Below are 21145 nucleotides of genomic sequence, written 5' to 3' on the forward strand. Positions count from 1 at the left end.
ACAAAACTGACTAACAAGGCTATCCAAAACTATACATAAGATGAACTCTATCTATGAGCCTATAAAGAAACATAAGTGCTGGAACAGTGTCAGAACAAGGCCCCGACCTACCCATAACGTCTATAACAAAAATACATACCAAGACCACGACAAGTTCAGAGAAGGGGTCTCGCCAATAACGTTGAACTGAGCAGTCTAGCATGGTAAGGAGCTTCGTCTACTTTTCTATCAGGACCTGCAGCACAACATGCAGTGTCCACTAATAAAAGAGACGTCAATACGAACAAAATATTGAGTATGTAAGGCAGGATAACATAATTAAGAATAGTAATGTAAAAAGAGATAGAGAAAATTCCACCTGTAACATCTGAGTGCCTCTGAGGGCGACCGACATGAAATGCATGATATATATATATATATATATATATATATATATATATATGGGCATCATTATCATCATATCGTACCCGACGTAATAGGCTCGGTAAAAACGTACCCGGCCATCATAAGGCTCGTGAAAACCCAACTGATCAGTGGTTGCACAATAGGTGCCTTATCCGACCGGCTATAGCACGGATCGTTAAAGTAAAATAGGTACATACATATAATGCATGTTGGACTTATGGAATCACATTATGAATCTTTCAGAGTGACGTAAGGTCGGTAACCTTCGTATACGTTATTAGAGGATCTAACTTGCCATCATACATATTATAGGATTCAGGGACTACTTACAACATTTGGTACATAAAAATAAGAGAAGCAACATCAACATGAATCTTTCCATAAGAAGGGAAACAATGTAAGTACTGTTAGCTTCTATGAGTAGGGTATCTTTGGAAGCTCGTCCGTTTATGTTACGTACACTCGGAGCCGTGCAAAAGAAAGAAAGGGATAGCCTCACATACCTTGTATATACTATTCAACCTCAAGCTATGCAAAGGTCATAACTCCTTAGTCTACAATAAGAGAAACGATACCATCGTTATCTTTTAAGCGTCGTAACTATTATATGTCGACCACAACCTATTTTATAATAAAACGGGTAGCACCTCCCCTATTTATATGACTTCCAACAAGTTATTATAGCCAACTATAATCAAAATACAAATTTTGCAATAGTTCTTAAAACGATAAAAAAACATAACTTTCTCGCTTTATGAGAAAATAATTTTATTTTTCTAATAAAGAAAAATCTCATTTATAAACTTCCGCATATCATGTACTTAATTTAATGCACGTCCAAAAAGTAAAAATAATAATAACTACATAAAAATAAACTTATCAAATCTTTACTAAAAGATTGTCAAAATTACGGGGTCTTTGTTAACACTGTCATAAATCCCCTATAACCACATGAGTAACCTTAATCCCTTCAAGTTTATATGGATTTACTACGGCGTATCCTAATGCCCGGGTGCGGTATGTTACACAAGATTATGTGGTGCAATCCAATGCTACTAGGAGCTCTTATCCTATCTCAGCTTATGTGAGTTATTCTCACATTACTCCCTCATACAGTCAGGTCTTGTCACCTTATTCAGCTTGTTTTGAGCCTCAGTCCTTCAGTGAGGCAACCACTAATCCTCAATGGGTAGAAGCTATGAAGCTAGAGATTGTAGCTTTAGAGGAAAACAAAACCTGGAGCATAGTTGATCTTCCCACTGGCAAAACACCAATAGGGTACAGGTGGATCTTCAAAATCAAGTACAAGGCCTTAGGACAGGTTGAAAGATACAAGGTGAGACTTGTAGCCAAAGGCTACAGTCAAAAGGAAGGGATGGACTACAGTGAAACCTTCTTCCCTGTAGCCAAAATGGTAGCAGTTAGGTCCATTGTAGCTCTTGCTGCCTCTTAGCACTAGATTTATCAGATGGATGTCCATATGCATTCCTTAATGGTAAATTGGTTGAATAGGTGTACATGCATATTCCATAGGGGTTTGCCAGACAAGGGGAGACTAAGAAGGTCTACAACTCCAAGAGTCCTTATATGGTCTTAAACAAGCACCAAGTCAATGGAATATAAAGTTAACAAAGGTACTTCTGTAGATGGAGTTTAGACAGAGTCACTATGATTATTCATTGTTCATTAGAGAAACCAAGAGTGACATAGTTATCATCCTTGTGTATGTGGATGACCTGTTGATCACATGGAACAATGATAAGTTACTTTGTGACACCAGAATAGAGTTGTAGAAGAAGTTCAAGATGAAGGACTTAGGGAAATTGAAATTCTTTCTGGGGATTGAATTTGCTAGATCAAAGAAAGGAATCCTTACGTGTCAAAGAAAGCATGTACCAGAGTTGATGTCCGAAGCAGGCTTGGGTGGAGCAAAGACTTATGGCATACCATTAGAGTTGAATCAAAACTCACATCTGTAGAGTGTAACAAATGCATTCAGAACTACAAACAAGAAGGCAATTAGGAACTCAAGAATCCCAGTTGCTACCAGAGACTTGTGGGAAGGCTGTTGCATCTCACCATGACAAGACCTGATATTGCCTTTGCAGTCCAGGTCTTAAGTTAGTATATGTACTGTCCCAAGGTGTCACACATGGAAGCTGCTCTTAGAGTAGTGAGATATATCAAAGAAGCACCAGGCCCGGGGTTACTTATGCCTGCAGAAAATACAGACAAGTTGGTTGCCTATTGTGATTCTAATTGGGGATCATGTATAGAGTCAAGGAGATCAGTTACTGGGTACTTGCTCAAATTTGGAAATGCACTGGTGTCTTGGAAGTCAAAGAAACAACTGACTGTGTCCAGAAGTTCAGTTGAGGCTGAGTTCAGAAGTATGGCTTCATGTGCAACAGAATTCACTTGGATGGTAGGGTTGTTCAAGGAACTTGGAGTTAGAATTCAGCAGCCTATAAGTCTGATATGTGATAACAAAACTGCTATACAAATAGTTACTAATCCTATCTTCCATGAAAGGACCAACTATATTGGCATTGATTGTCATTTTGTTAGGGAGAAAATATGTTAAGGACTGCTGAAGACAGAGTATGTACATACTAAAGATCAGCTAGCAGATTTACTGACAAAGAGCATGGGGAAGTTTCAACATGATCATATATTGAACAAGCTAGGAGTAAAGAATGTATATCAACCATGAGCTTGAAGGGAAGTATTGATTGGAGTTAATAAAGCAAGCTGATAAGTTAACTATAGTTAGAAATGTAACTGTAGATTGTGGTTAGAAGTAAGTTAGTTAGTACAGTATTAGAAAGTAGTTATATTGTAGCTTTATAAATACACAGTACACTCATGTACATATATACGGTTGTATCACTTACTTCTCAATAACATATTATGTTTTCTCTAATCTTCTGAGTGTTGCCTTCTCTTACGTGTCTTCTTCCTCCGACTCAACCTTCAGATCCATGGCAGCTAACAAGTTATCCTTATCATAATTTTACTAATTGTAGCAGGGATATATTAAGCATTACATTTTGGACATTGTTTCATTTCGGAACATAATAAAGTTAAGAAGTTCCTAATTAAGTCTAATTAGTCTATGTGATTGGTAGTGTCCTGCATGTAATAGCACATTATTTATATTTATAGGAAATGAACTAGCACCTATTTTAAATCTAAATTGGACAACCTCTTATCTTCAGGCGCTATGGACAGAGAGTAATTTCATATCCTTTAGTGGTTATAAATTAAAACAAGTGTTTGGTACTGAATATACACTACGTTTTGAATAAAAATACTTCCTTTTGCTCTTTTCGTTTTCTTTTGCGGAAAATAGTTAGCGTGAGTTGCACGTAATATATTTTATCGGTTTATTTCTGATTTCTTTAATATCATAGTCTCTAACTTAAACCATGACCATGAGGTAGAGTCTCTTAATTAAGGTGAAAAAACTGAGATCTGAATGACATGACTCTATCAACTTTCTTTAATCTCTCGGCCTGTTCATACTTGGCATAGCGTACAGGGTGAAGTACTGAAGTATATACGCTTCATGCAAGCTACATATGGAGAACTTACAGCTTATTTAATCATAATGATATAATGGAAACTAAATACAAACATTGGTGATACATCATTCTTCTCGTTGATATACTTCACATCTACTCCAACCTGGCTTATCCTCAAGAAAAACATTCAGGCCATCCACTACCTTCATGCCGTTTACAGTACGATTATATCTGTGTTTTCCCACCTATTCTGCTTTATCTCTTTCATCTTTTCGGGCTTGTTCCAGCACGCGCCTTTCTTTTTCTATATCTGCGTTAACACCCTTGTGGTCGAGAAAAAGAGTAGAGTCCACGTCGGTCTCCTCTTCCTCTTCCTCTTCCTCTTCCTCTTCCTCTTCCTCTTCCTGCAAGGGAGAGTCTAAAGAGGGAGGGGGAAGAGCTAGTTACAACTGCAAGTTGTATTTTTAAATTAATACAACTTAGAGACAAAAAGATGTTAAAAAAATATCTAAGCCAATACCTTGTAATTTTATTATATAATTGTAACATAATTTTTGAATTCAAATATAAACTTCTAATTTGCAAGTTTTCACATTATGGTCGTTGGTCCAATGACTAATTTTCAAAAATAGCAGTTGGGACCGTAACTGTGCTAGCAATAAACTGCCATGTATGCCGTGAAGTAATTATTCTATAAACAATTATGCGCTTTTGCATTATCCAATCATCATCAATCCAATAACATGTAACAGTAAGGTAATCATAGTCACTGTTACTTCTACCAATATTAGTTATAATAGCAACATGACAATTTATATGAGTAAATAAGTAGCGCAAATATTATTCATATTCATGCTTATATCTATAAATATCGTTCTTTATAGTTGTGCGAGGAAAACCTTTATAAATAGGATTATAAATTTTTCTGATGTAATGCACAAACGCAGGGTCAGAAGGAAAACTATAGGGTAAGCACATAACAATTATCAATTTTGCCAATTCTCCCGATCTTTTCTTGAATTATAATATAAAATACCACCGGTAACAATGTTAATTCTCGGTTGAAATTGATTTGAACCAGTACCACTAGGGTTAGTCTCACAAGGATAGCTACGGGGTTGGATCGGGGAACCGGGGGAGGAACAATAGTACCACTAGTTTCGCCAGTCTTATATTTTTTCCTTATTCTTACTTTTACCGTGCCCAAAAAAATTATTTAAGGAAGACATCTTAATTAATCAAGTAATAGCAACTAAATAAAACAAACAAAACTATAATATTAAGACTTAAGAGTTGGAACGAGTTTATCGAATTGACGAACAACTTGCTAAAAATTAATTATCGTTGAAAACTCCAATTTACTAGCTTCACAATTTTTTCACAAATTCTAATAACCTCAATATTTTTTGACTATTTTTTTTGAATAAAGTAAGCAATAGTAGCAAACTCACATTTTTTTTTTACTATTTTATTTTTATAAAGCAAACAATTATATCAAGTATTGAAGAAAATTAAAGAGAGATTTTGATAGATTGATATTGATTTTGTAAGAAAATGAAAGAATGAGAGGTATTTATAGTAGAAAATAGGAAAAAAGTGTAATAATAAAAAGTTTGGGGTTAATAATTAGTTGGAGGGGTTAAATAGATATTTTTTTAAGAGCCAACGACTCTTTTTAAAAGGCAACGACTATTTTTTTTAAAAAAAATTTCGTTGGGCCAGTTTGTCCCGGCCCACTAGACCGGCACGAGCCCACCAATCGCGGGCCAAAGGTCTCAGCACGTTTAACCCGTTTAGTCCGTTTAGCCCGCGGTCCCGAGCCGCTCCCGGACCTGGCCTGACCCACTTGCCAGCCCTAGTTCCACTCCAACTTGACTTATCCTCGAGAAAAACTTCCAGGTTGTCTATTGCCTGCATTCCGACTACAACACAATAATATTTGTACTGTCCCACCTCTTCTACTTTGCCTTCTTAATTTTGTTGAGCTTGTACCAGCATGTGGCTTGCTTGCTTGATGTCTTTATTGACACCCATATAGTTGAATAGAATTGTGTAGTTCATGTTGCTGTTAGCATTCTGCAAATCAGAGTTTAAGGAGCAGGGGAGAAGAGTTAGTTAGTAACAAGTTAGAAAGAAAGGGAAAAACATTATACTACAAAATCCATACTAAGTATTCGTCTATTGTCGCATGTGCTTTTCCGTTGCTACGGCTTTCGATGTTGCTGCCTTCGCCTTCGCAAGAGTTGTGCTATGGAGGAGGGATATGAAAGTGGAACTGTGGAAGAGCACTAAAAGCTATAAATAGAGGGATCGGGGAAGGGGAATTGCAAAAAAATAGATGGACAATGATTATATATTGATAGAATAACTCTATCTTATCTTTTCTAGGCTAATGGCATAAATAATTGAGATCAATTATTTATTTTCAAAGTATTTGGTTTGGACGGGAGGATGCATAAATAATGAAAGGTCTCTTTTCCCTTAAGGTAGAAAAACCATTGATGTAGGAGATATTGCCGCAACGATTCCTATACTTAACTGGTAATATAAAAGGGAAAGGATTGAAAAGGAATTTTTTTTAAGAATAAATAACAAAATGATACATGGCTCGAATCCTCAAAGCCAGAAGAGTACATCCAAGAAATTTTGGTGCACTAAAAACAAAGATTACTACGTTTAGGGTGGTTATTCTAAGTGTTATTTGTATATTATGCCTTTTTACATTTTATAATTTTAAAAAATAATCTTTTTAAATCTCTTATGAGTTATGTGTAAGAGACAGATCTCTTAGGTGTAAAGGTAAAATTTTAATATGTAAAAAAAAAAATAAGGTAATAAACTAAAAATAAATTTGTAAAGAGCAACAAAGTCAATTGATAGATAAGTGTAAACGTTGTATATGTCAAAGTACAATTGGTAGTAACTTGCTAGCAAATAATTTTGGAAAGTCGACACGTATGATTGAAGCTGGCATATTTCATGCTTTTCAACACAAAAAAATGCATTGCCTAAACATTTGAACAGTATCTTTTTTTCAGTCAGAAAAGTATTACTAACATTTCTTTTTATATTTCAAATACAATAGTAATTTGTGTAATTAGTACCATTAACGTATTACGGATAAGGAAATAGAGGCCATTTTCCACTTTTTCTCTTTTCGGCTGAAAATTTCCAAAGTCTATGAAAAAAATAGAAACAATTGATATTATAACAAAATAGTGGTTTTTTTTCAATGACTTTGCAAACGCCGGTTATTTTTCAATTACCGATTCGAAAAGTGGTTAGTCCGTGCTATTTTTACAATAAACTGCGAAGCAGAGGTACTTGTGAGATTAGCAACATGTGGAAAGTTTACTAAATTTTGATTACTTTTAAAACCGTGACTATTTTTCAATTACCACTTGTAAATCTGTCTATTTTTAAATTTCACCCCAATTTATTTTATGGACTAAGCGAAAGCCCAAATTCCTTTAGGGCTAGCTGACATGCGTGAGGAGCAGTGGACCTCTTATAAGATGTGGGCCGTGAATGGGCCAAGCCAAAAAATTCAGGAAAATTATGAAGAATTAACCTAAAGAGACGCTCACCCAACCGCTTAAACTTAAAAATAGTCTGTGGAGGTATATATATATATATATATGTATAATTTATGTATTATATGTGTATAGTTGTATATAATTAATATATAATTTATGCATAAAAAAAGGACAGCACAGTGCATTAAGCTCCCGCTATGCGCGGGGTCCGGAAAAGGGCCGGACCACAAGGGTCTATTGTATGCAGCCTTACCCTGCATTTCTCTATAATTTATGTATATGGTTAGCAAAAGTAAACAATGAATATGGTTGGCTATTTGGGTAAAGATTCCGAAAATTATCAACCTTTTTCAGACCGGGGGCAAAACACAACTAAAGATCAAGAAGGAAGAAATTTAGAGAGCACTTCTAACAAATATAAGCTAGCGTTTGGCCATAGATTCCCAAATTTGTTTTGAAAAATCTGATTTGGGTGAAGTTTGGTTTGAAGATGAAAATATGTTTGAACATGAGTTTTCAAAAGATATTTCACTTTTTGTTTTTTGAAAAACATAAAACATGACTTATACCCACAAGTTCTAAAAACTATCATAAATACCCAACAGTATCTTCATCAATAACATTCATTATATTATCGCAAACCATAATCCTGAACATAAATAAATTTGGTACAAAATTATTATTTTATAATGAACTACATAATACACTATCAGATGACCGAGAAGATGAAGGAAGATTGTTACAAAATAATAAATGGTGGACTCTTTTATAAAATATAAAAGTTTGGGATAATTTTAAAAAAATGTAATAGATTTTGGGCCAAAAGCTGATTTTGGAATTTGGGTTTTGGGAATTTGCCAAAATATGAATGAATTTTATGAACAAACATGTATTTGCCAAAAAAAAAAACAAATATATTTTGGCAAAATTTATCGGGTCCTAAAATTTTAATGCCAAAGCAGTTCACATTCGAAAAGATATCTTCTACGTAACTGATTTCAGGTGAATGTTAAGGGAATTAGTATCATTTATGCGCATTTAACAATTAAAAATGGATCCAAGATTCCAAGCTTAGAGTGTGGAATGACGTTGTACACTACAGTTCTTTTTGTAAAAATAAATGCGGGCTTATTCTAGTTTATATCAAATAATATTACGTCTCAATTCTAAAATTAGAATCGGGTTACTGGTCATTAATTTACTTCAATCCTATTTTATCCGAATTACTTGGCTGCTCGCTATGATTTGTACAATATATATAGATTGAGTTAAACTTGGTCTCTATATATATGTTAGCAGAATTCTCAAAAATTATTTAAGTGGAAACACTGAATGTGCATTTGAGCGCTCGCTCCACTACTTGTGCCCGCCGTGACCGTCTTTGTAAGGAGAAGATGCACTTATCTATCCAAAAATCATTTACTTTTCCTCTTTCAATAAGTTTACTATCTCTATAGCGCTCAAACAGTGTAATTTAGTGATTAATAAAATCGGCAATTTTATTTAATCTATCCAAATCTGGATAGATAAAGCTTTCAATATATATGCCGGTGAAAAATAGATTAAATATTCCGTAAAATTAATCGAGATACATACAAAGTATCACCCCACAATTATTAAAAGAAGGCTTACATCTCACTAAGGGGTCGTTTGGCGGGAGGTATTAAAAAAAATAATGCAAGCATTAACTCTGTACATTATTAATACTTTATTTGGTATATTTTTTCAACATGTGTATACATCATACTTGGTATTAGCCTATATATAAGTAATGCATAGAAAACTATGACATTAGTAATACCAATGCTATTAATGCATGCATTAGTATGGTTAAAGACAAAATTGTTCTTAAAGTCCCTTAAAGATAGAGAATATGGAGAGCATTTTTGTAAATAACTATTTTTCTTAAAAATTATGCAATGTATTATAATTTTTAATACACCACATCAAACAGTTTATAAAAAATAATATCTGCATAATTAATGCTTGCATTACTAACTCATACATTATTAATATCTGTATTACTAATACACCGTATTCCGCACTATTCCTATACCCATACCAAACGACCCCAAAGACTTAAATGAGATGGTCCACAAAAGACACCAATTAAAGTTCTTAAGTGGGTGTTGTCTTGTCAGGTCAACATCGTTTCTTTGTTCTGATCCTGTTGTAGTTCCATCCAAACATGATGTCAAATGGCGTTATTTGCCCCCACTTAACAATTGCAAACAAAGAACGAGAAGTACGCTATTGTGTGCGTGTTAACGTGTCTTGTCGTTACGTTTTGTCTTTGCACTCAACAAAATACTGCCTCTCTCTATGTCCAATTTGCGATTAGGTAGGAGCATTGATTGAATTCAGCTTTTATAGTATAAGAATTTTACATCTCAAGTTAAAATTGCTTATACTAATTGTAATTAGCTTATTTACTATAGAATTCTAATTTGGTAATTTAAAAGTGCAGTAAATAACATTTTATAACCAGTTAGAATACATCAACAGTATACAATTAATTTAATATCATTGTCAATGTTTGGGTAAATTTCACATATTTAAAATAACTATGACTTTTTTTCCCACCAAAATCATATAATTACATTTTTACCAAAATTTTAAACCATAATAAATTTTAATTTATTCAAAAAGAATCTAAGGTTCATAAATTATGTGAGAAATTAAAAGATGACCATTTACTAAAGACACTCGGCTATAGGTGTATGCCCCGTAAAATCAGGGATAATGCATACCCCGATTTTCCAGCGAAGAAAACGAAAGAAAGTCATAGACGCACGAGATTGAAATCGAGGTTGGGAGCCCTTCATATTGAGATCCATGAAAGGTGAACAATGTGTTCATCATCGGGCATGATAAAGCGACGCTCCCCACACCCAAAACGAGTTCTAAGACCTCAGAAAATACGGTAAACGGTTACACACGACGGATAGAGGGCCATGATATTCGTACCTAATCGGATATCACGGCGCAGATCTCACTCGATTTCGGTTACGGATAAGTAATTAACGAGAAAGAAAGATTTTTACCTTTTTTAGACTTGTACTAGGGATGAAACTCCCCTACTATAAGAAGGAGAAGTATTTCTTTTGTAAGGAACATTGTCACACGCGAATCAAAGTAATACAAATTCATTTTATGCTTTCTAGCTACTGCTAAAGATCTTATTTAATTATTCTGCTCTTTATTCACTACTGGGCTCCAACCAAGGGTCCAATAGAGGGCAAAGTTACTGTTCAACCTAGGTTCAGGCTAGGCCATAACAATACAACTAGTTTGATTGTTTATTTTGTCTTTAACTCATTTATCTAATATTCTTGATTATTTATGTTGAATCAATCCACGTATTCTTAAAACCGCGTATAAATTTAATTGTTATCCGATTTAAGGGTAAAAAGTTTGGCGCCCACCGTGGGGATAAGAATAATAGTGGTGATTTGATACGAATCCCCATAACACACCATATTTTACCTGTGTTCTTTAAAGTCTTAATTTTAGGTCAGCCCAAAAATGTTGAACTCTCAGTCTGCTCACTTGAACGTTGACGCTGAGTTTGTACATCATGGCGAAAATAATAATTCGGTGCCCGACAACGAGGTACCTCCTGCTGATCCCAATGGTGTACCAGTTGCTGATCCGATCGATGCTAACTCGCATGTGGCCATCGACGTTAATTTGACAACTGATCCCGAAAACAATGTTCGCAGGGGACCCCGACCAACAACTCGAGAAGCGCCCCGAAGGCGAAGGTGATGGGGTAAGCCTACGGCTAATCTTCGAAATGTTGCAGGTTGAACAGGCGGTAATAGCGTAGCAGGGTCGAGCCCAAACAATCCCGGTAAAGCCCCCGAAGAAATGAGCAAATCACCGCGAGACCGGGTGAAGCCGAACACGAGGTCAACCCCGAGATAATGAAAATGCTTGAAGCATTAATGAAGCGGGTAGAGTCAGGTGAGAAGAAAATTGAAGCTAATGACAAGAAGGTGGAAATTTATCCATTGAAGGGGCCTGATTTTAAGAAATTTATCCAGAAGCCTTTTTCCTCTGAGCACGGCACCGAAGCCAATCCCAAACAGGTTTCGTATGCCTGATATCCCCAAATATAATGGAACCAAGGATCCAAATGAGCATGTGACCTCATATACGTGTGCAATCAGGGGAAACGACTTGGAAGACGATGAAATCGAGTCGGTGTTACTGACGAAGTTTGAGGAGACTTTGTCCAAATGAGCAATGATAGGGTTCACAACTTATTCCCCAAATTCTATTGACTCATTTGCTATGCTTGCAGATATTTTTGTAAAAGCCCATGACGGGTCCATCAAGGTTGAGACCAGAAAGTCAGACCTTTTCAAGGTTAAACAGAGAGACAACGAGAAGCTTAGGGAGTTCGTGTCAAGGTTCCAGATGGAATGGATGGACCTGCCTCTGGTTGCAGATGATTGGGCCATCCAGACATTCACTAAGGGGATTAACCCCCGAAGTTCCTTGGCCTCTCAGCAGCTAAAACAAAATTTGGTAGAGTACCCGGCGGTGACCTGGGTCGACGTCCATAATAGGTACCAGTCAAAGATGAAGGTCGAGGACGACCAACTCAGAGCTCCTTCTGGGTTTGTTTACCCCATCAAGGCCGGTGATAGGTCTAAGAGAGTCGATGATCATGAGCTCAGACTGGCCCGCAATTGGTACCAACCATACAATGCAGACCGAAGGGGAAATGGGTCCGGGCGTCACCCCATAAGGAACGAGAAGAGAGGCGATCGAGGGTCCAGTAGCTGAGGTCTGATGAGAAAAATGGTTTCGACAGGCCGCTTGGGGGTAGGGAAGCACCGAGATTATCAGAGTATAACTTCAAAGTTAATGTGCCAGTATTGTGTCAGCCATCGAGCGAATAAAAGAGACGAAGTCGCCCCAACCATGGTCACATGACCGAGGATTGCCGACAGTTGAGAGAAGAAGTTACCCGGTTATTCAATAACGGGCACCTCCAAGAATTTTTTGATGATTGAGCCAAAAACCACTTCAGGAACAGAGATGCCAAGAAACAAGTTGAACAAGAGGAGCCTCAGAACGTCATCAACATGATCATCGGAGGAGTCGATGTCCCCGAGATAAAGCGCACTAAAGTATCTATCATAATGGAAAAATGCACCCGGTATTATGTCTCGGAGGGAGCCATTTCGTTCAACGACGAGGATGTCGAGGGCATTGTGCAACCTCACAATGATGTGCTGGTAATATTCGTACTTATCAATTAGTCTAGAGTTAAATGTGTATTGATTTATCCAGGTAGTTTGGCCAACATCATTAGATCAAGGGTCGTAGAGCAATTGGGGTTACACAACCAAATCGTGCCGAAAATCCGGTGTTGAACGGATTTAACATGGCATGCGAAACCACTAAAGGGGAGTTCCAAGAAACAAAATTCTACGTGATCGAGGGGGACATGAGATATAACGCTCTATTCAGAAGGTCGTGGGTTCACAACATGAGGGCGGTACCCTCGACCTAGCACCAAGTGTTGAAATTCCCTACACCAGGAGAAGTCAAGACGGTCTACGGAGAGCAGCCGGCCGCAAATGAGATGTTCGCAGTCGACAAAGTAATCCTGGTGCTCGCAGTTTCGATATTAAGGAACGCGGAGCCGACCAGAAATAAGAAATTAAATATCAATCATTGATGCCGGCCTCGGCCGAACCGGAGGAATGAGGCGCAGATGATAAGGATGATTACGGTGTCCCGAGATCATTCATAGACCCCGATGACGGTCGAAGAGTTAGATCAAGTCATATTAATCGAACACCTACCGAATCGAAAGGTGTACCTAGGCACGGAGTTAACCCACGAGCTCAGGAAAATACTTATTCATTTTCTTAAAACTAACATAGATTGTTTCTCTTGGTCCCATCTTGGCATGACAGGGATCCCACCAGAGGTAACCACTCATAAGCTGACTTTGGACCCAAAGTTCCATCCGGTTAAGCAGAAGAGGAGGCCACAGTCCGAGATCAAACATGCGTTCATCAAGGATGAGGTATCCAAACATCTAAAAATAGGATCTATCCGGGAAGTTAAATACCCGCACTGGTTAGATAACGTAGTGGTAGTACCTAAAAAGGGGAATAAACTAAGAATGTATATAGATTACAAAGACCTAAATGAAGCATGCCCTAAAGATTCTTTCCCTTTGTCTAACATCGATCGAATAATCGACGAAACGGTCGGGCACGAGATACTCAGCTTTATTGATGCCTACTCCGGGTGAAACCAAATTCGGATGTACCCAAACAATCAAGAAATGACTTCTTTCATCAGTAAATTCGGCACCTACTATTTTAACGTAATGTCATTTGGATTAAAGAACGCCGGTGCCACCTACCAATGCCTAGCAAACCAAATGTTCGAAGAACAAATAGGAAAATCAAATAGAAGTTTATATTGACGATATGTTGGTCAAGTCTCTGCGAAAAGAGGACAATTTGAAACATTTGCAGGAGACCTTCGACATACTAAAGGAATACAACATGAAGCTAAACCCGGAGAAGTGCGCATTCGGGGTCGAATTGGGAAAATTCCTCGGGTTCATGGTGTCACGCCCCAAAACCGAGGAGCGCGACCGGCTCTCAACCGAGTAAACCCGACCGAGCAAGCCTGTTAGATTCCTTCTACCCAAACTCATTCATGAATAAAGAGAATATATGTTTTCTTTAATTAAACAATAAAGTGATCATATCTGCAATTACCAATTTCTTACCAATAGTTTCACTATTTTTAAAGTCTCAAATGGACAAGTAATACAACCACAACATAGCATAGTTTGTCTTTCCCTAACACCAATACACAACCCACACTATGTCTACGGAACCTCTATAGATAAAGAAGAGTACAATGATAATACCGGCAATAAGACCCCGGCTATACCTCAAATAGAATACACAAGTACAAAAGATTCATGACCCCGGAAAGAAGCGGGGCTCACCAAGTCAGTTGGGAAGAAGGTGCACTGCTATCACTTATCAATATCTCTTGCTGTGGAACCACCTACATCCATTGAAAGATGCAGCACCCCCGGCAAAAGGGACGTTAGTACCGTCGAATATTACTAGTATGTATAACTAAACACCCTCTCAATAGAATGACAATTAATACAAACAAGATTATCATAATATCAATGAAAGCCTTAATCAACATCAAATGTCAATTTAGGATCAAGACAGTGTTCAAATTAATTTCCATATCTCACATTGGGAGATTTTTAATATCGATATACCATTGTATGCAATACCAGTGTTCACAATATCAATGCCACCATACTTTTAGCACGGAGTCCGATCACGATCCGATCGGCTAGGCTATCTCATTGGAGAATCAATCACAATTACCATCAATACCAATACCATCGTAAATTTAGTACGGAGTCTGATCACGACCCGATCGTCTAGGACATCTCATTAGAGATATCAACCACAATTACTATCATTACCAATACCACCGTAAGTTTAGCACGGAGTCCGATCACGACCCGACCGGCTAGGCCATCCATTAGAGACATCAACCACAATTACTCTCAATATCAATACCACCATTTTTAACATGGAGTCCGATCACAACCCGATCGTCTAGGCCATCCATTAGGGACATTAACCATAATTACTCTCAATATCAACCATCGCATTTCATAATACCTTCACATCTTTTCATTTTATTGGCACTAGTGGCCATAATTGTAAGATCATTCTTGGTACGTTGGCCATATTCAGTATTTCATGCTCACCTTATCAGTTTCAAATATCATCCTCATCATTAAAACAAATATAGTTCAAATGAAGGTGTGTAGTATACCTGTGAGCAATTTAGAGTCTAATGCACATAGAGATATTTCACAAAATTTGGCATAATAGCCTTTATTTAAACTTGACTTAAAGTCGAAACATTATTAATGCATAGACCATATTTTAACACATCCTCAATTGGTAACATAACATGAATAAAGCATTTGGGATGCTTGTTGAGCATATTTCTTTCAACCCAATCTTACTCGGAATAGCCAATTTCATAGTGAATCACTCGAGACTTACATAATTTACATGAATACCGTGGGATTCAATTCTAAGAGAAGAGTTTAGCCAACATAACTCACTTGAGCTTCCTTACACTCTAAATATTTCGGAATTCTTAGCAACTTCAATCTATTTTAGAAATATAACAAATTGAACCAAAATTAGGAAGATGATCATGGTTCTAGCTCATTTGAGCATTTTATCAAACACTAGATAAGCATTAAGGTTTCAAGGTTCTTTCATGGAAGATTCCTTCATCCCACAACCCAACCTTTACCATTTTTAGCTCAACAATCTTTCTACACCCTTTGATAACACATGCATATAAAATAACCAACCCTCTTGTCCAGAAATTATCTTGCTTATTATCTATTTTTACACAAAATTCGAAATTGAGGGTTAGAGTGTAGAATCTTACCTCTAGGATGAAGACCTAGTGAGTTTCCCTTCTCAATCTTCCAAAATTTGGGCACGAATTGAAGAACAATTATTGGAAAACATCTTCTCACTCTAGGGCACCCTCTCTCACTCTAAAATATCAGATAATAGCTCAAAAATGACCCAAATAGTATATTTAACGAAATAGGGTCGGGTTTTAAAAACCCAAAAATAGAGCTTCGGAACAGGTTCTACGGTCGCATATGCGACCGCATATCGGTTGCATAATTGGTTACAAAATAGCCAAAAGAACTGCATGTGTATGCGGTCACTATGCGGTCCACATAACAGTTATGCGGTCGCATAATGCACCGCATAATATTTATGCGGTCGCATAGTCGACCGCATGGCTGCTTCCAAAATAGCCCTCACCTGCTCACTTCTGCGACCATTATGCGGCCCGCAGAGTGATTATGCGGTCGCATAATGGACCGCATAAATGCACATTTTCGGTAAAAAAATTCCTTTACTTTCCCATGCATTGTTCAACCTCAAAGACGTAAGCCTAGTCCGGCACCATGAAATATTATTTTCTTTGCAAATTTTACCAGGCCTTACACTTAAGTGCTTCAAAATTTTTCGGGGTGTTACACATGGTATCCAATCTGGGAATCGCGATGAACCCTGGCAAAATAAAGGCCATAAAGGACATCACCATGGTGGATAACGTCAAGGTCGTTCAAAGACTGACCTGGCATATAACCGCTTTGGGCCGGTTAATCTCGAGGTCCACGGACCAAAGCCATCAATTCTTCTCACTGTTAAAAAAGAAGAATAACTTTTCCTTGACCCCGAAATGCCAGCAAGCTTTGGAAGAACTCAAACGGTACCTATCGAGTCCACCCCTGTTGCACACTCCGAAAGCAGACAAACAACTGTACCTCTACTTGGCGGTTTCCGAGGTGGCGGTAAGTGGAGTCTTAGTCCAGGAGGAAGAAGGTCTAGAATTGGCTAAAGGCCTTGGGGCCGAGGTGATCGAATCTAAGTGAGACTCCCTTCTCATGGTAAATCAAGTTAATGGAACATTCAACATAAAAGAAGAACGGATACGAAGGTACTTGGACAAATTACAGGTAACCATATATCAATTCAGGGAATGGACCCTACAACTGTTACCCCGAGATCAAAACAATGAGGTCGATGCACTGACTAACTTGGGGTCGTCGGTCGACTATGATGAATTCAGTTCGGGGGCAGTAGTGCAGCTAATGAACTCGATGATAGAAGAAGGCCACGTCATAGTAAACTCAACGATTTTAACTTGGGATTGGAGAAATAAATACATAAACTACTTGAAGACATCAAAATTGCCTTCGAATCCCAAAGAATTGAGAGCCATGCGTACCAAAGCTGCCAGATTTAGCTTGGTCGAAGGGGCATTGTTTAGGAGAACCTTCTTTGGCCCACTAGCCAGATGCTCAAGCACGGGAAAGACCGAATACGCCTTGAGAAAAGTTCAGGAAGACACTTGCGAGGGCCATTCAGAGGCAGAGTCCTTGGTTCGGAAACTGATTAGGGTCGACTACTACTAGACCCAAATAGAGAAGGATGCGAAGGACTTTCGTACAAAAATGCGACGAGTGCCAAAGACACGCCCCAATGATCCATCAATCGGGAGAAATGCTCAACTCAGTCCTATCCCCGTGGCCATTTATAAAGTAGGGAATGGACATCGTCGGTCCCCTGCCATGGATACCTGGTAAAGCTCAATTCATATTGTTCATGACCGATTATTTTTCCAAATGGGTTGAGGCCCAAGCGTTTGAAAAGGTCCAAGAAAAAGAAGTCATTGACTTCATCTGGGACCACATAATATATCGATTTGGGATACCGACCGAGCGACAACGGAAAACAATTTGTCGGCAGCAAAGTAAGTAAGTTTTTCAAAGATCACAAAATCATGAAGATACTATAGATGCCTTATCATCCTAGTGGGAACGGGAAGGCAGAATCAACGAACAAGACTATACTTCAAAACCTGAAAAGGAGGTTGACCGGTTCGAAAGGGAAATGGAAGGAGATCCTGCCCGAAGTCCTGTGGGCAAAACGTACGACTTCGAATCGAGTACCGGGGCCACTTGTTTTCTTTGGTCTACGGATCCAAAGCCTTAATACCAGTCGAGGTGGGAGAACCGAGCCTCAGGTTCCTGTATGCGACCGAAGAGCCAAACGGCGGGGCCATGATCACGAGCCTGGAACTATTGGATGAAAGGCGGGAGGCCTCCTTAGTCCGGTTGGCTGCCCATAAGCAGAAAATAGAAAGGTATTACAATCGAAGAGCCAGCTTCCGACACTTTCAAGCCGGGGACTTGGTGTTGAGAAAAGTAAAACTACACACCAGGAACCTAAACATAGGGAATCCGGGCCCGAATTGAGAAGGAACATATTGAGTTGTCGGAATAAACGGCAAAGGCTCATATAAACTCGAAGTGGGAAATGACGTAAACATACCAAACAACTGGAACGTGACACACTTAAAGCGGTACTACTGCTACGGTACGAACTTAATTACTTTTTAATCATAAATCGGACTAACGTATGCAGGTAATCAGCTAAGGACAGATATGGCTATTAGGTCTGAAAGAACGTGTTGCACTATTTTTTCCTTGAACCGGTTTTGTCCCGATGTGGGTTTTTCGGCAAGGTTTTTAACGAGGCAATATTAAAACATGCTACCTTAGATTTGAAGATCGATTTCAAATCGAAATCAATAATCGTTTGCTTTAGGTCAACTGTATCCAAGCCCTCACGAGTTCGACCTCGAATACTGGGAGCCATTACCCTCGGATTAAGATCTTTAGCAAGGGAAAAAGAAAATTTGATGTGCTAAAAGCTAAGGCTTGGTGATTAGGATTTATTGTAAGGGTAAAACGGTCATATGAACCGTGCCCATATAGTCCACTCTAGCCACGACACAAGTTTTTATGCGCCTTTGATTGTGTACCTTGCATACTAAGCAATGAAAGAAAATTCTACTTCCCTTACACTTTATTACTGCGCATTTTGCTTCTTCGATCCTGGATCCTAAAGCCTACGGGCTACCCCTGCTCGGGGACTGTCAAGCCTATGGGCTACCCTTACTTGGAGACTGTCGCCTAATAAAAATTCGGACGACCCGAGCTACTGAATCTTGGAGGCACCAAACCCACTAGGCGGTGCCCGAATATAAAAGGTTACGACCACCCTAAAAATGGCTCGGAGACGTCCGAAATCCGTAACCAGAAAGTAGGGCCCTTACGAAAATTTGAAACCTACTAAAAGGTTTCCCTCAACAAAAACATCATCTAATATACTTAAACATCTTAAAGACCTTCGATCTCACTGAGGGTTCGAAGCCACAAGTAAACTAAAGTTGCATCGAAGTCGGGTTCCATTCGAACCTCCAAACAACAGACGCTTTAAAACTGTATCTGATGTTATGCTAAGGCATCAAAAACTATACGCAAATAGAAATTTCAAGTAGATGCTAGAAAAGTAAAGACACGGTATTGCCAGAAAGGGGAAAATTTTAAATACTCCAAAATATATTTACAAAGGCTCTATAGAACGACCTCAAAATAAACAAAAAAAGTTACATAAGGAAAAACTGGAAAAATACTAAGGCATTTACGCCTGGTCTTCACCGGGGCCCGACTCGTCGCCAGAACCATTAGAGCCCTCGGAGCCTTCGGGACCCTCGAGCTCATAAAGCTCATTTGCCTCGGCCTCGAGCCTCCTAGATTCTTCAATCTTGGTCGATAGGTCAAAACCTCGGGCATGATCTCTTCAAGGGTCTCTCTCCAGGATAGTCACTTTATGTACTCAATCTTTGTCTTTAAGCAGATCTCGGCTACCTCCACATCGGTCTTATACTGGGCCACCATTTCCTCGGGATCGGCAGAGGTTACATCCAATTTGGACCTAAGTGCGGCATATTATTATCCAAGAGCATCTTATTCCATGACGGCCGAGCTCAGTTGTGCCCGAGGATCATCATTTAACCGAGACCACTTATCGACTTTGTCCTTCACCACCCGGAGTTGGTTCTCGACCGATGCCAACTCCGCCCTTGCAGCTTCCTTCTCCGAAGCCAACAGGTCCATCTTGCCCTTCCACACTTCGGTCGTGGCCTTGACCTCGTCCATCTCAGCCCAAAGCTGGTGGATCAGGTCTATCTTTTCTTGGACCTGCGAAGTTGTGTTGTTAGTATCCACTACTAGCAGCTCATTTTTAGCCTAAAAAAGCTTTACCTTCTCAACCAGGTCGGCGTGTTCCCGCTTCAGGGTCGAGGCCTCCTTTTGAGCTTTTTTCAGCTTGGCCTGGAGAATATGGAGGTCTTTGAGGGCCTCTTCCTGGTGCTTACTAAGAGCCATGTACATATCCTTCTTCCGGACATGCTCTTTGAGCTCGAAATCGAGCTGGATAATCTCCAAGCGCTACCGGATAAAGCTTTCATGGTGAAGCACTGAAGCCTGAAAACAATAAAGTTAGTAGAGCACTTTAAAAACTAAAGTGACATTCACAAAGGGGTAGAAAGGGTTGCGTCTTACCCGGTTCAGCGCATGTTACGCCTCGTTGAAGAGGCTCGACGTGCCCACTTCGTTCATCTTTGCCTTACACGAAACAGACAGGACCCGAGCATCCTCCAGGATTTTAAGAATGATCGTTCTCTTGTGCTCGGGGTCCATTCTAGGAGCAGGATATTGCTTTACTAGCTTTGTGCTCGAACTTGGTACGCCCGCTCTCGATGGCACATCCTTCTTCGAGACCTCCAGGTGACCAAGACCGGAAAAATCCTCCACTGCGACCATATCCATGCCGTCGAAGAACGTGTTGAGGGCATCTTCTAGATCCTGTGCCACCTCGTTTGACTTCTCTTTCCGGCTTGGGCCTCTTCGAGCATGGACTCAGTATAGGAGGGTGTCTCCACGATGTCAATGACACCGGTTGCCTCCTTCGTAACAAGAGCGACTTCCTGGGAGGCCGTAGCTTCCGTCTCTCCCTCTGGTTCCCAAGTTAGAGGGGGATCGACCTCATGGTCCTCTTTCTCTGTCGTTGCCTGCTCCCCCTCATTGAGGGTCGACCCATGAGCGAAGAAAAGGTCGTCATCTTCGGCCTCGTCCTTGAGTCAGTAGAGAGAATCGGGGTCCGCTACCCTGGACTTAGTGCTCTTTTTGGGCTTCCGGAC

The 21145-nt window shown here is 39.1% G+C and overlaps 1 long non-coding RNA gene across 2 annotated transcripts; it reads right to left on the reverse strand.

Moving 5' to 3' along the window:
* Positions 1 to 3893: 3893 nt before the first annotated feature.
* Positions 3894 to 6322, reverse strand: LOC104100032 (uncharacterized). 2 transcript variants are annotated; one of them, XR_687126.4, is made up of 3 exons: positions 6097 to 6303; positions 5883 to 6005; positions 3894 to 4378 (listed from the first exon to the last, which is right to left on the reverse strand). It is a non-coding gene; the product is annotated as an uncharacterized lncRNA (long non-coding RNA). The 2 variants fall into 2 exon arrangements; XR_687123.4 differs by lacking the exon at positions 3894 to 4378 and having other exon boundaries at positions 5634 to 6005; positions 6097 to 6322.
* Between the last annotated feature and the right edge of the window lie 14823 nt (positions 6323 to 21145).

The sequence above is a fragment of the Nicotiana tomentosiformis genome, chromosome 12 (assembly GCF_000390325.3).
Source record: "Nicotiana tomentosiformis chromosome 12, ASM39032v3, whole genome shotgun sequence".
Taxonomy (NCBI): domain Eukaryota; kingdom Viridiplantae; phylum Streptophyta; class Magnoliopsida; order Solanales; family Solanaceae; genus Nicotiana; species Nicotiana tomentosiformis.